This window comes from Vicugna pacos, chromosome 25 (assembly GCF_048564905.1).
Source record: "Vicugna pacos chromosome 25, VicPac4, whole genome shotgun sequence".
In the NCBI taxonomy this organism is placed as follows: domain Eukaryota; kingdom Metazoa; phylum Chordata; class Mammalia; order Artiodactyla; family Camelidae; genus Vicugna; species Vicugna pacos.
Genome location: NC_133011.1, coordinates 4,280,313 through 4,295,680, shown reverse-complemented (window position 1 = coordinate 4,295,680; position 15,368 = coordinate 4,280,313).

The window sequence follows — 15,368 nt, the reverse complement described above, 5'->3', positions numbered from 1 at the left end:
TGCACCCACAGAAACACACACACGTCAACTCACATTTAAGCAGAAAAAGCTATGTGTTTAAGAAATGGCCTCATACAAGTTTGGAAATCAATAATGGTCATTCAAAGTCAATCACAGTGTCAGTCAACTTAAAAAGAAAATTAAAGGGAAGAAATTAAAACAATGTGTTTATTACCCTTTAGACCCATGACAAGTTGAGAGAAATTTTTCATGATAATTGACAGAAGAAGTATTTTATTCTTACATGGAATTTAGTTCTGTTAGAGGTAACAAGTGCATTATACATAATAGTTGAATATCTTTTTCATGATCTCCAGATTTTATGGAATAAAAACATAAAATATACACAAAATCAAGAAAACTTCTGGGAAAGAAATGAAGAAAATATAGGAAAAATAGAGTAAAAGGCAAACTGGAAAGTAAGAAAGGAAAGAGAAAAGATATAATCACTTTTCAGTCTACAGAAAAATTATACTGTAGGCCTTCATAGAACTGGCACATCTTCTAATTTGCATGAAAAACTATTTGATCTTAAGTTTTGATTTAGATTATTAAGGACAGAGTTGTGAATGTTAAAGAAGCAATGATTTATTGCAAAGTAAATATGTTTTGAAAGGTAGACTAATGTCTATAACAGAATAACAGGGGGACTAAAGAATTAGGTTCCTCTTTTCAATTCTTTGATGAAGATTTAGCTTAAGATGAAAACTGAATTTTTGATCGTGAGCATGTTGCAGTGTATACAGAAGTAGAACTATAATGTTGTATGCATGAAACTTACATAATGTTATAAACCAATGCGACCTCAATAAAAAATAAACTAAAGCAAAATTAGGATAAAATTAGGAGGCTAAAAATTAGGAGGCTAAAAAAACAAGAGATAAACACACACATACACCCACACACACAAAACCACCCTTCTTAGGTTTCTTTAGTATTCCAATATCTAATATAATTTTAATGACCAACTGAATTCTCCACTTTTCAGACCTCTGGCCAACCTGACCTTTAAAAACTCCTTTCTTTCATTACTTCTGAATCTTTGTCTTCCAAGTCTTTGGCTCATATGTAACGATACCTCGTGTTCTCTGTGATGACTTCATTATTTTATATCATGGTTTACTCTTGTACTGACAGTATAAAAGAGTGAGAACTAAATATAGATTCTGCTATATAACACACGTGAAATTCAGATATACATCTGACATTTAAACAGCATGATTTGCTGCAAGGATGCTAATGGACTTGATGAAGACAGGGCAGAGTGGTAATGGAATGCTAAATCATCATTATAATTATTTTTCAGACATTTTTCATTAGTAAAAATAATGCTTCATGCTTCCTAATTGATAAACACATATTTTCATGTATCATCTCAATTTAACTTTTCATTCTGTGATTTAGGTAGACATTTTTCAGATATCTGAAGCTTGAAGAGGTCAAGTGACTTGAACTTTACAAAGAGCTAGGCGTAGGAATCCAGCAATGAAGACGATCTGCTGAGCTGAACTGAGTAGCAAAGCATAAACCATTCTTGTGTTTATTCTTCAGTTTAAGCAAAAACTGGATGTTTATTTTGAAGACTATTAAGAAAGGAGTATAAGAAAAAACTTAGGTGAGGAAATTAAAAAGAAAAATTCAATTCACTCCCTGCCCTTATTTTGGCATCTGACCAAATGACATCTCTGGCAGAAACAATTCTACATGTTTACCAAACTTCTCTTTCTTCCCTGGGACACAGATTTTATCTCTAAGCCTCCCCTCCCTAGTAGGTGGGACCATGAGACTTAAGTTCTGGCCAATACAATACGAAAAACTTGGAAATGATACATACTGCTTCTATGTGTGGTCCCTAAACATACACCCATGTGATTCTCTATTCTTATCTCTGTTACTTCTCCCACTTGCCAGACGCAGCAGGTTCACGTGTGATCTTCAAGACTCCAGGAACAGTAGAGTGTGTGGAGGGAGAAAGCATCATCCCCTGAATGACTTCATGGAGCAGAGGCCTCACTGCCTTCCTGTATCAACTGTAAGGTAGCAAGAAATAAACTATGTTAAACCACTGGAATTTGGCACTTGTTTCTTGTAACAGTAAATCCTTTTCTGTGCTTATAAAAAAAAATCACAAAACATTTTGTCTTGACTTGACCTGAAGTTAAGTTATTCCATTTCCTGTCTGCTTCTGCCTTGTGTCTGCCGGGGCACTACTTCCGAGGGAGCCGTCTGACGGGGCTAAGTAGTTGCCTGATGGGACAGACAGCAACCCTGCTCCTCTCCTTTGTCCAGCACGTCTATGGTACATAATAGTAATTTATTGCAAATTTAAATTTAGACAACCATATCATTCATACCATGGGCCTCATTGTACTGATAGCATTTAAAACATTATCTTATATAATTTTTAGAGCAGCACTGTGAACTGGATATTATTATACTAATTTTATGAATGAGAACTCTAGCACAGAGACATCAAATAACTTGCCCAACCTTGCCCACAAATAGATTGGACAAACCTAGCATTTAAATTCAATTCTGAAAGTTCCCAAAATGCTTCAAAATGAATTGCATCAAGGTCTATCCTTCTCTTAATACTCCCTTTAGCATAAAGGCACCACCACCCCTTACTTAGGAGGAGGAAGATCACATCACAACGTCGTCTTACTTCTGAGCTTCAGGAAGCATAACAGGAGACAGTTGGCTCTATGAAAAAGAACATTTAACAGCACTTATTCATATTTGGGGCATCTGAATTTACAGGAACACTTAAAAGGCCATCATAGCTTTAATCTACTCAACTGTTTAAGAAATAAAAATTATTTCCCTCTGATTTTTGCATCAATTCTGGCAGACATTACAGCATGAGAAAACTGCCTAGAAAGCAGTCAGTCATGGTCTATCCCTCACCTTGGACGTTCCCCACCAGTGAAAAATACATTGTTAACTCGGTGAATGTCAGATTGCTGAAGAATTTTTTCTGGTCCAGTATTCATGCATTTGGCTGACTCACACACACACAAAGTTATTAGATTTGAAGAGTACAGTTATATTTTAGTCTTTCATAACAGATATATCATCTATAAAGTCTTCATTTCCATTAACATTCAGGGAATATGCACCACTGAAATTAACAGTGGGCCAACTGTCTGTTTTCCTTCTTTAAGCTTAACTGAATCTCAAAATTATGTTTTATATTTTAAAAAATCCAGGTAAGGTAATATTGCAAACAACACAATTGCTAATTTAGCAGATTTCAAATAAAAAGAGGAGAAAGAGTGGCCAAATTTCCAAAACATAATAAGGTCTTTTTACGACGCATTGCTAATATTGAGTACTTCTATTTTGTCTCCATTTCTTTCTTTTTTTAAGATTCTTACAAAAATAGTAAACTATATTTACTTGTTTCAGGATATCTTGAAAATGAGGCTTTACTGTATGTTCTAAAATGTATAATGAATGTTATTGTTTTCATAAGGAAAAATAGGCTTAAGATGTCATGATAAGATGCAGAACTTAAAAATGCTATAATGCATCAAGGTCAAAATAGCACTCTGGGTAAATGGGGCATCTTCTTCCTCTATTTGTATTTATTGGAGTTATCAGTGAAAATATTTCAAAATATTTATGATTGCACTGGAAAACAAAAAGGATACCCAATTTTGGCCTAGAAACTACTGGGGAATTTAAGTTACTCAAAGCAGACTGAATCCAGTGGAAGTAGGAAACCTCACTTGAACAAAATGACATAGAAATATTGAAATAAAAACAGATAAGCCAGAAGATTGTTAAGAAAAAAAATGATGTCAATATTAATATTAGACCAAATAGAATTTAAGGTAAGCAGCATTAAAGGAAGTGAAAGGGGCATTTCATACTAATTAAATATAATGTAAGAAGTTTAGCAGTATAATATAGTAGTAATGATCCTTCATGTACTAATTAACACAGTTACAAGATATATAAAGTAAAACAGACAAATATACAAAAAAATTAATAAATCACAATAGTGCAAACTAGAAATGTTCAATGTGTTGAACTGAGAATATGAAAGTAAGTTAGAATATAAAATATTTGTATAACACAATTAACAAACTATGTAGTAGATACAGAATCTTATGTAAGTTTGAACTCAGCAGAGGATTTAAACACAAATGGCAAGCCAAAAGAAAAGAGAAGTCAATTGACCATTTACTAATCACAAAAGAAATCTCAAAAAAGCTATCCAAAAAATATTATCATAGAGGCTATATTCACTGAGAATGTTGTAAGAAAATACAAACTTAATTACCAAAAAATAGCTCTTCCTCAAGCTCCCTCCAAATATACAAACCTATCAATGAAAGAAAATGCTTCTAAATAACTCTTTATTAAGAGGAAAAAAGTTCTTAATTATGAACTTTTAAAAGATAAAAGGCACTATTTACCAAAATGTATACTCTGTGTCCATGAGGGAACACAGAGAAAGATTTATGGACCCAACTGCATTAGTAGAAAGTAATAGATGAAAAATAAATAAAAACATAGAACAAAAATAACAAATTCAGAAAAAAAACAGAAAGAAGTCAATACAATTAAAATATATATGAATAAGACTTAACAAAAACTCTAAACTTGATCACCATAAATCAAAGGCAAGATTTTTAAAGAGATTAATTTCAAAATCTGGAAAGCATTGTAATAGAGAACAAATCTGACTCCATATTGGATCTGGTCTATTAGATTTGACCACTGTGCCCTGTTTTCTAGGCTCAGTCTTGCCAGCTCTGCACCTTTTGTGAAACAGTGTTGCCTTTAGCCTGGAATATACAGGAGAGCCTATTCTTGGGGCTCTGACCTTTAAGGATGTTAGCACTTCTGCTCTTATGTAGAGATAGCAAGTTGCAAAATAGACAATAACCTTTGTTTTGTTGGAGGTTTACAGGGACACCATGGGCTGACCCACATGGATGGCTGCAAGAACAAAGAATTTCTACAGCAGGAAGTTTGCAACAACCAACCACAACCCCTCCTCTGTTTTTTTTTTTTTTTTTTTGTGTATAAAAGGAGCCTGCATTCTGACTAAAGCAGGATGGTTCTCCAAGACATTAGTCTGCCATCCTCTCGGTCTGCCGGCTTTCCGAATAAAGTCGCTGTTCCTTGCCCCAACACCTTGTCTACCGATTTACTGGCCTGTCGTTCGGTGAGCAGACGTGTTTGAACTCAGTAACACTCTGGTCATGAAAAAAGAAAACACATTAGGAACACAACAAAGTTATTGAGCAAAGCTTAAAATATTGTAAGAGAATGTACAATTTTAGGTTATAAATTTTTAAGCCTATATGAAACGTATATGCTTTTGGGAAGATGTGAATTTCAAGTGTGTTCAAGAGGAAGTAGAACAATTGAATTAAACCTAACCCTAGAATAAACTGAGGAAGTAGTAAGTCCAGATAATTTTTATTTAGATAGCAAGTTATGATAAGACTTTACAAAATAAACAATTTCCCATCTTCTGCAAAGATTCCCAGAAAAGAAAATAAGGTGAAGCACTAACACTCTTTCAATTAACCTGGTACACACAACAGTTACCAGAACTGGGCAATGATAGCAAAGACACAACAAACACACACACACACACACGCCCCACAATATGCCAATTACACTCACAAAATAGATACAAAAAACATAAAGTATTAACAAGTCAAATTAAGCAATGTATTTTTTAAGAAGGCATAACTAAGTAGTGTTTCTCTAGGAGAAAGTATAATACCACATTGGAATATTTCTTAATGTAATAACTATAAAATGCTGTTATTCATTTCAATGATTAACGATAAACATTTAAGAGAAGTTAATATTCATTCATAATAAAAAGAACTCAACAAAACTAATGCAGAATATACCATCCTTAACTTAGTAAAATACCGGAGATTTAAGTGAGCATCATATTACAATGGTGAAACATTAGAAATAGTTCAAATTAGAGTTGATACTATGACAAAGATTCTTTATTGTTGCTGTTCCTCAACAGCATATTGGAGGTCCTAGCTAATGGAATCATAAAAATAAAGTGGTGTATGCACTGAAAAGAGAGAAACAACTCTATCATTCATACATAATTCCAAATTCTAAGATGGTCTGTCATTATTTGTATGTGATTTTAAATTTCAAGACAATCAACAAACAAACTTCTGTTGCAGCTAAGAAATTAAACAAAGTTGAATATCTGTATATATGATCAGTTTGCAAAAATCAATAGCTTTCCCACAAACCAGGAGTAAGCAATTAGAAAACACAATGCATTTAGTAAATGCAGTTCATAAAACCACAAAACTACAATATTCCAGAAAACAAACCTAAAAATAAATGTGCATGACCTGAATGGAAAAAATTATGCAACTTCAGTTAATGAGATATAAAAAAGACATAATGCGCATGTTCAAGAATAAGAACACTCACCATTACAAAGGCATCTAAAAGTCCACGCAGGGATACCTTGTTTTATTGCACTGCATCGCACTTTGCGGATATCATGGTTTGCTTTATTTTGTTTTGTTTTTACAAATTTTAAGGTTTGTAGAAACCCTGCGCTGAGCAAGCCTATTAGCGCCTTTTTTCCAACAGCATTTGCTCATTTCGTGCCTCTGTGTCACATATTGGTAATCTTGCAACATTTCAAACTTTAATATTATTACTATTATTATTATATGTGTTATGGTGCTCTGTGATCAGTGATCTTTGATGTGACTATTGTAACTGCAGATGTGGTGGAAATAGCAAGAGAATTAGAATAAGAAGTGGGGCCTGAAGATTGACAGAATTACTGCAATTTCAGGATAAAACTTTAATAGGTGAGGAGTTGCTTTTTATGATGATGAGCAAGGAAAATGGTTTCTTGAGATGGAGTCTATTCTCAGTAAAGATATGAAGATTGCTGAAATAACAACAAAGGATTTAGAACATTACATAACCTTTAGTTGACAAGGCAGGGGCAGGATTTGAGAGGACTGATTTCCGTTTCAAAAGAAGCTCTACTCTGGATAAAATGCCATCAAATTGCATTGTACGCTGTAGAGAAATCATTCATGAAAGGAAAATTCAGTTGATGCAGCAAACTTCATTATTGTCTCATTAAAATAAAAAAAATTGCTAGAACCACCAAAGCCTTCATCAGCCACCGCCCTGATCAGTCAGCAGCTGCCAACATCAAGGCAAACCCTCCACCAGCAAAAGGATTATGACTTGCTGAAGGCTCAGATGATGGCTGGTATTTTTTTTATAATCAAGTATTTTTAAATTAAGGTAGGTACAATTTTTTTAGACATAATGGTATTATTATTGCACACGTAAGAGACCACAGTACACCATAAGCACAACTTTTTTATGCACTGAGAAACCAAAAAAATGTGTTTGACTCGCTTTATTGTGATACTTTATTGTGGTGGCCTGGAACCGAACCCACAATATCTCCAACACGTGCCTGTAATGAATATCAGTGAAATACCCAGTAAGATACCAATATTATTTTTGTGGAACTTGAAAAATTAATTCTCAAATACATATGAAGGTTGAGAATTTCATATCTATGTTCTATTGAAGATAAATATCCAGATTGATCTCTGGAATTCTTCATGCTGAAAACAAATAACAATGCTGAAAACATAGATACAGATGCAGATATAGACACAGATATTTCTCCAAAGGGCTAGCAGATAAAAGCATTTTTCAATCACAAGTATAAAAGAAGTTGTGGCAAACTGTATTTTCCAAAGATGGACACAATAATTTCTTCACTCATCTTCTGCAACCTGACCTTCCAGGCTATGAGAACTGCAAGTCCCCCTGAAAGACTGCGTACAGGTCCTCTTGTCAAAAGTCCAAGCTGAGTGCAATCCAGCTTTCAAGGCATCCTAAAGCAGGTGCCAGACATTTGTTTAGAGGAGCTTAAAAATCCATTTGAGTCATTCCCCAACTGTGCGGGCTTTCCAGCTGAGAGCCCAGACACTGTGGAACAGACAAGCACTTCCTGTTGATTCCTGTCCAAATTCCTGACCCGTAGGATTTTTGATCATAATAAAATTATTGTTGTTTTATACCACTAGAATTTGGGTAGTGTGTTCTGCAATAACAGTTAATCAGAGCAGCTGTATTTCAGCAAGAAGCAAGAATACTGAGCCTGCTTTTTGCCTTGCATAAGTGCGCCAAAGCTGGGAACTTCAGTGGTTTTCACAGTCTTCACGAGTCAGGGCTCACCCAAGGTAGGAAATCTAATAAGAAACTGTCAAACCCTTAGTTGGGAACCTCAATGTAAGGAGAAAGCAAAAATAAATATACCTATGCTTCTATCCTCAAAGGATCATGGTTGTCCTGACCTTGCACAGAGGAAAAAAAAAAAAAATCCCTGAGAAGTTGTACCCACAAGGTAGATTTTGCATATATTTGCAGTAAAAAAAAGTTGAGGCTCTTTTATGCTTCAATTAAGTTTTAAATGATTCTACATTCTTACTGCCCTGATGTGTTTGCAGTGGTAATACAGATCCTCTCTGGAAGATTACAGCTTCTTCCTCCACCCCCCAAAATTCTGATAATTAATTTTTAAATAAAAGTGAGGAGCTGAAAACTTGTATTCCTAGCTATGATTAAGTAATAAAGACCAAATCTAACTTTCATCTGAAACAATGGAAAAATCAGACATTTCAAATAATGGTCTTAAACATTGGACTTTAGGCAGCAGGACAGTAATCCCTGAGGGAGGAAAAAAAAAATTAAGTGAGGGCTTTGACTGCCCCTGCCTACACCCTGGGACAGAGTTTCCAGGCCAGCGTGAAGGGAGAGGAAACCTACGTGAAGCCTGGTGGTGTCCCCTGGTTGAGATGATAAAGTTGGAAACTGGTGAGGCCAAGGCTGCAACAGTTCACAGGGTCGAATACCAGATGGGAGAGTACCACACAGTGAGAGCCCTGCATAGATGCAGAGATAACTTCTTGAATTCCAACTGAATACTGATCAGTGAATGCATGGAAGGAAATAACCTGAATTTAAAAAAAAAAAAAAGTACGACCTGGAAGAAGCAGCGAGAACAATCCACAGGGCTGACCTGGGGTCAGGAAGAGTGCGTCTTTACCAGCTAAAGTGGAAATACATCATGATTCAAAGGGTTAGAATAAACAGAAGTGTACTGGATCAGTAGAGGTGAAAGATTAATAGACGAAAGGCTGCTCTGCTCCTGCCTACAAAGCTTAAAACAACCCTGACAAGGATTAAATTGTGTCTAGTAACAAATACATTCTACAACAAAGCTCAAGTGTGTTTTAGGAAAACAAAAATATCCAGCATCCAACAAGGTAAAGTTCGAAATGTCGTGTTCAATTAAAAAAATATTGCCAGGCATGCAAAGAGATCACTCACGTGATAAAGAAAAAACATTCAATCAACAGTAACAGACTCAGAAGTGACACAGATGATAGAATTAGTAGATAAGAACGATAAACTTGTTATTATAATTATTTTCCAAATGTTTAAGAAGGTAGAGAGAAGGATGAATATATTAAGAAAAGCCATGGATGACATAAAACAGTGTCAAATTCAACTTTTAGATATATAAAAAAGTCTGATATAAAATACATTGGATGGGATTAAGAGCAGAAAATATAAATGAACATGAAATATAAAGCAATAAATAATATCCAAAGTAAAAAAAAAAATCTATCCAAAATTATGCAGAGAGAGAGAAAAAATGTTAAAAAAACATGAAAAAGATCAAGCAGCCCAGTGTATGTCTCTGGAGTACTTGAAGGAGACGGAAGAGTTGGGGGCAGAAAAAAAATATTTGGAGCAACAGTGACTGACAATTTTACAAATCTGATGAAAATTATAAAACCATGGATCCAAGAAGCTCAACACACTCCAAACAGAAGAAACATGAAGAAGTCTCCATCATGACGTACAATCAAATTTCTTTAAGTAACTCAAAAAGGGAAATTTGTAAAAGCAGCCAAAGAAAAAAAGAAGAATCATTACTTTCAGAAGAACAAATATAAGATGATTGCAGATAGAAGACTTCTTGTTGGAATTAATGCAAGAGAGAAGAAAGTGAGGTAACCAGGTTAAAATACTGAAATGAAAACTGCCAACTTAGAATTCTATACCCAGAAGCAATCTTTTTCAAAAATGAAGGCAAAATAGAGACTTATTCAGCCATACAACAGGTCAGATAACTCACCACTAGCACAAGTGACTCACCGCGCACACCAGCAGCTCGCACCATAAGGCAGGAAGGAAAGTCCTTCATGCAGGAAGGAAATAATACCAGATAGAAACAAGCAACTACACGGAGGAATAAAGGTCATTGCAAATGATAAATACGAGGGTGAATATAAAAAAGTTTTCTGTATTTTAAAACTCTTCCTGAAGGAGAACTGAATTGTTAAAAGAAAAATAATAATGCGTGTGTAGAGGTCATACAAATGAAGAGACAGTACGTGATAACAACATCACAAAGGCTGAGGAAACGGAAGTATACTGTTTTAAGTTTCTTTTACTGTATGTGGAATGATACAATGTCACCTATTTCTTACCAGCGGAAATCGAGGAGCCGATGAGGGCAGGCCCGCCGGGCAGTACACCTTACACGCCAGGCGTCCTCCTTTGAGGGGGTTCCTTTCATGCTCACTGGTGCTGACGGTGGGGGGCAATGTATGGGTGGGGGGCATGCATGGAGGGTGGCTGTGTGTAGGAGCCACGCTTACCGGAAGTAGCCCAGTAATAGCTGAACCAAAGGAGGACAGAACTCCAAAACCAAAGTTTTCTTTCAGTTTCCCTCTCAGATTCCACAGGGAGACGAAACGCCTTCTGTCTGACTTCCCTCCCCTCTTTTTTTCCAAATTGATTTTCTGTCCCTGGAGACAAGGCAGTGAAGAAGGCACAAGGTTTAAACTGCTAAGGTGCCCACAGGCATCCTCACACCCCCATCTCTGTTTACACTGCCTTCTAGGGAAGACTGAGATAATGGCTAACTTCAGCTTCATTACAATGTGTCAGGTGGGTGAATGCACCAGGGGCCCTGGCCAGCATCAAAGGAGGGCCCATGAGGGACTGGGAGCCAAGCTGAAATCACTGCGACTGCTGGATCAGGAACTCCTTGAAGTTTTCTGTCTTATGATGCAAAATTTGAGATATGTATCTGGATATTCTCTGTCAACCAAGAACCTCTCCTGCAACGATCAAGCTGGAGTGACTTATGATCCTATCTGACCAAATGTTTTAAAACTTTTTTGATACTTTTTGACAACCTTCCCAAATTAAATTCAAATAGTTTCTTTCACCTCTACCTAACTTTGTGTGTGTGTGTGTGTATATATATATATACACACACACACACACAAACATACACATACACACACAATATACAGTAATAAACTTCTCCTAGGATTCAGTCAAAATACCTCTCCTTAAAGTTGAAGGTCGCAGTGAGTGTGGGAGAGGAGACAAAAATGGTGGAACCCTCCTCCCACAGATACATCAAAAATACATCAACATGTGAAACAATTCTCACAGAACACCTACTGAATGCTGGCAGATCTCATACAACCAAAGTTGCAAGAAAGAGCACCATGTAACTGTTAGAGCAGGCAGGCAGCTAGATATGAGCAGAGAAAGGGGGACAGAGACCACATGGCAGGAATTGGGCAGAAAGGAGGGGCACAAGCCAAATGCAGGAAACCACACATCATGTGAGCACCAGGGGTCCATGGCAGAGAAAGAAAAGCAGGAACCTCTGGGCTGGTAAGTGGTCACACCTTTTGGGGGGATGAGTGGCCTGAAGACCAACAAAGAAAGGTGAGAAAAGGCAAGAATTTCCTGTGTCCTGATATAACCTTTTGCTCATTATGCCCTCATTTCAATAAAATTAGCCTTGCAGATCAGAAGTACCCATCATGCACCGACGCCATGACACTTCTGATCCAGATTAAATATGGACAGAAATCCCTCCTCCCTTTGGGAAGGTGGAGTTAGGATGATAACCAGGGAATAAAACCCCAAACCCTTCCCTCCCCAGTGAATATTCCGCCCATTCATTTTTACACCCTGTGTAACTAACTTGCCAAAGAAACACAGGGCAGCCACTCGCCTGAGCCTGCCCGCTCTCCCCTTGAGTGTACTATCCATCCTTTAATAAATTCTCACTTTACTTTTTTTAACCACTACGTCTTGTCTCTGAATTCTTTCTGGGACGGGATGAGAACCTGGAACACCGGTTGCATCCACTGGCAATATAACCAGAAAGGATGAAAGGGGAAAAAAAGGGAATCAGGACAAGAGATTTGTGCCCCTGGGAGGGAGCTGTGAAAAAGGAAAGATTCCCGCACCCTGGGAATACCCTTCACCAGCTAAGAGGTCAGCCAGGACAGAAAGGTAGCTTCAGAGGCTCACAGGAGAGTGTGGCAACCAGCTTGTAGCAGGCAGAAGAGAGAGAGACCAGCACAGACAGTCCTGGTCCCCTCACTGCACTCCCCAGCCTGAGATGTGCATCTGCTGGTGTGAAACTAGGGCTTCAGTGGACAGACTCGGGGATAGGACTGGGGTTGGCTGCACAGAGGTGGCTGAAAGGGGCTGGAATGTGATCTGGGCCACAGCTAGAGGTGTACGGAGGATGTAACCCTGTCCACTGCTGCAGTTCCATTGCTAGCACGTACACAGAGAGGAAGGGCCCTGCCATAGCAGTCTCCTTCTCCCTGTGCTCACAGCAGGTGGGGCTCTGCCTCTGTGAGATCTGGGAGCACGCAGGCACCTGCAGGTCACTCACAAGTGGACGTGGGGTTGAAATCTGAGCCATGTCCCAGGGGCTGTGCATCCACCTGCTGATTTACACACTCCGGTCGGCTTTGTAAATTCAGTGCCTGGGGAACATCTGAGGTGATTACTTGGTTGGGGCGGGTCCAGCATTAACAGTTTTGCCAGTATGCACAGGTGGAGTCAGGGCCAGGGTCTGGGCTAATTCCATAGCTCCCACGGTGGTTCCAGGTGTGAACCTATGGCGGTCCTGGTGCCTGACTTCAACACATCTGTGTCAAAGGATCTGTGATGGTGGCTTTGGGAGCATAACACCTGAGGCCTAAGGGACACCCAGGCTGATTGCCTGCATTCCCATGGTTGAGGTGGAGCCAATGGCATTGCCAAGAACAGTGTAATTCTATGAGCCCACACAACAGGTAACAGGCAAAGCCCAGAGTGCACTTTCCAGTGGATGGCTCCTGCGGAGGGATACTGAGCAGCTCTTCTCCCAGTGGGAGCACTCCAGTACCACCTACCTCACACTGCAGCTCAGAAATGGATCTGGGGGCTTCTATTCCAATAAGTAGACCCTTATTGGGAAGGGCTGTGATGATAACAGAGCAAAGAGGAGATCCCATTCAACATCCAGTGCAGGCTCTGGTCACCAATTACACCCCCTATCGACAGAATAATAGCCAACACACATGGAGGAAAGATGCGGCAGGCATCCATACTAAAAACCACCCTGTAACAAAAGTATTAGATGCATGCAGGCTACACAGGAAAACTCCTACATAAAAACAGGGCTTCAAGACCACAGTAGATAACTGTTTTTCCTAAATTCATATAGTCAGCGAAATACAAGTAAAATGAAGAAGCAGAGGAACCACTCCCAACTAAAGATCAAGAGAATAACCCTGAAAGAAAAAACAATAAAATAGTCCTCGCCAGTCTGCTAGATCCCAAGTTCAAACAGGAGGTAATAAAAATACTAAAGGAATCGAGAAAGACTATGGATAGAGACGCAGAGCATTGTAAAAACAAAAAACAACAACTAGAAACTGTAAAGAAGAGCCAATTAAAATTAGAATACTCATTTGCTGAGATAAAAGCAGAGCTAAAAGTAATAAATAGAAAACTAAGTAATGCAGAAGAATGAATAAGTGATCTGGAAGACAGAATAATGGAAATCACCCAATCAGAACAGCAGGTAGAAAGAGAAGTGAAAAAAAAAAAAAAAAGCAAGTGACATACAAGACCTGTGGGATAATACAAAGCATGCCAATCTACGCATAATAGGGGTCCCAGAAGGAGAAGAAAGAGAAAAGGGGATTGAAAATGTATCTGAATAAATTATAGCTGAAAACTTCCCAAATTTAAAAAAGGAAACAAGTATCTAGGTACAGGAAGCACAGAGGGCCCCAAACAGACTGAACTGAAATGCAAGAGGGGAGACTACAACCAACACCACAGATATTCAAAAAACCATACAGAATATTATGAACAATTATATGCCAACAAATTGGACAACCTAGAAGAAATGGACAAGTTTCTAGAAACATACAGCCCACCAAAACTGAATTAAGAAACAGTAGATCATTTGAACAGACTGATCACTAAAAGTGAAATAGAATCAGCAATAAAAAAAAAACCTTCCCTGCAACCAAAGTCCAGGACTAGATGGCTTCACTGAGGAATTCTTCCAAATATACAGAGAAGAATTCATACCAATCCTTCTCAAACTCTTCCAAAAGATGGAAGAGAAGGAAATACTCCCAAACTCATTCTACAAAGCCACCATCACCCTCATACCAAAGCCAGACAAAGACCAAAAAAGAAAATTACAGGCCAATATCTTTGATGAATATAGATGCAGAAATTCTCGGTGAAATATTAGCAAACAGAATCCATAACACATAAAAAAAAATATACCACTATCAAATTAAATTCATCCCAGGGGCACAAGGATGGTTTAACGTATGCAAATCAATCAATGTGATACATCACACTAACAAAAGAAAAGACAAAAACCACATGTTCATCTCAATAGATGCAGAAAAAAGCGTTTGATAAAATTCAACAGCCATTATATGATAAAACTTATCAAATTGGGTATAGAGGGAACATTTCTCAACATAATAAGAGCTATCTATGACAAACCCACAGCCAACACGATACTCAACAGTGAAAAGTTGAAAGCCTTCCCACTAAAATCTGAAACAAGACCAGGATGACTACTGTCACCACTTCTATTCAACATAGATAGTATTGGAAGTCCTAGACACAGCAATCAGACAATTAAAAAAAAAGTATCTAAGTTGGAAGAGAAGAGGTAAAATTATCACTATATGCAGATGACATGGTACTATATATAGAAATACCCTAAAGATTCCACACAAAATGTCCTAGAGCTGATAAACAAATTCAGCAAGGTAGCAGGAAACAAGATTAACATACAGAAATCTGTTACATTTCTTTTCACTATCAATGAAATAACAGAAAAGGAAAAGCAAAAAAAAAAAAAAAAAACCAAAAAAACAAAAAGCTCTTTTAAAAATCACATCAATAAAAGAAGATACTTAGGAATAAACCTGATCAAGGAGGTGAAAGACATA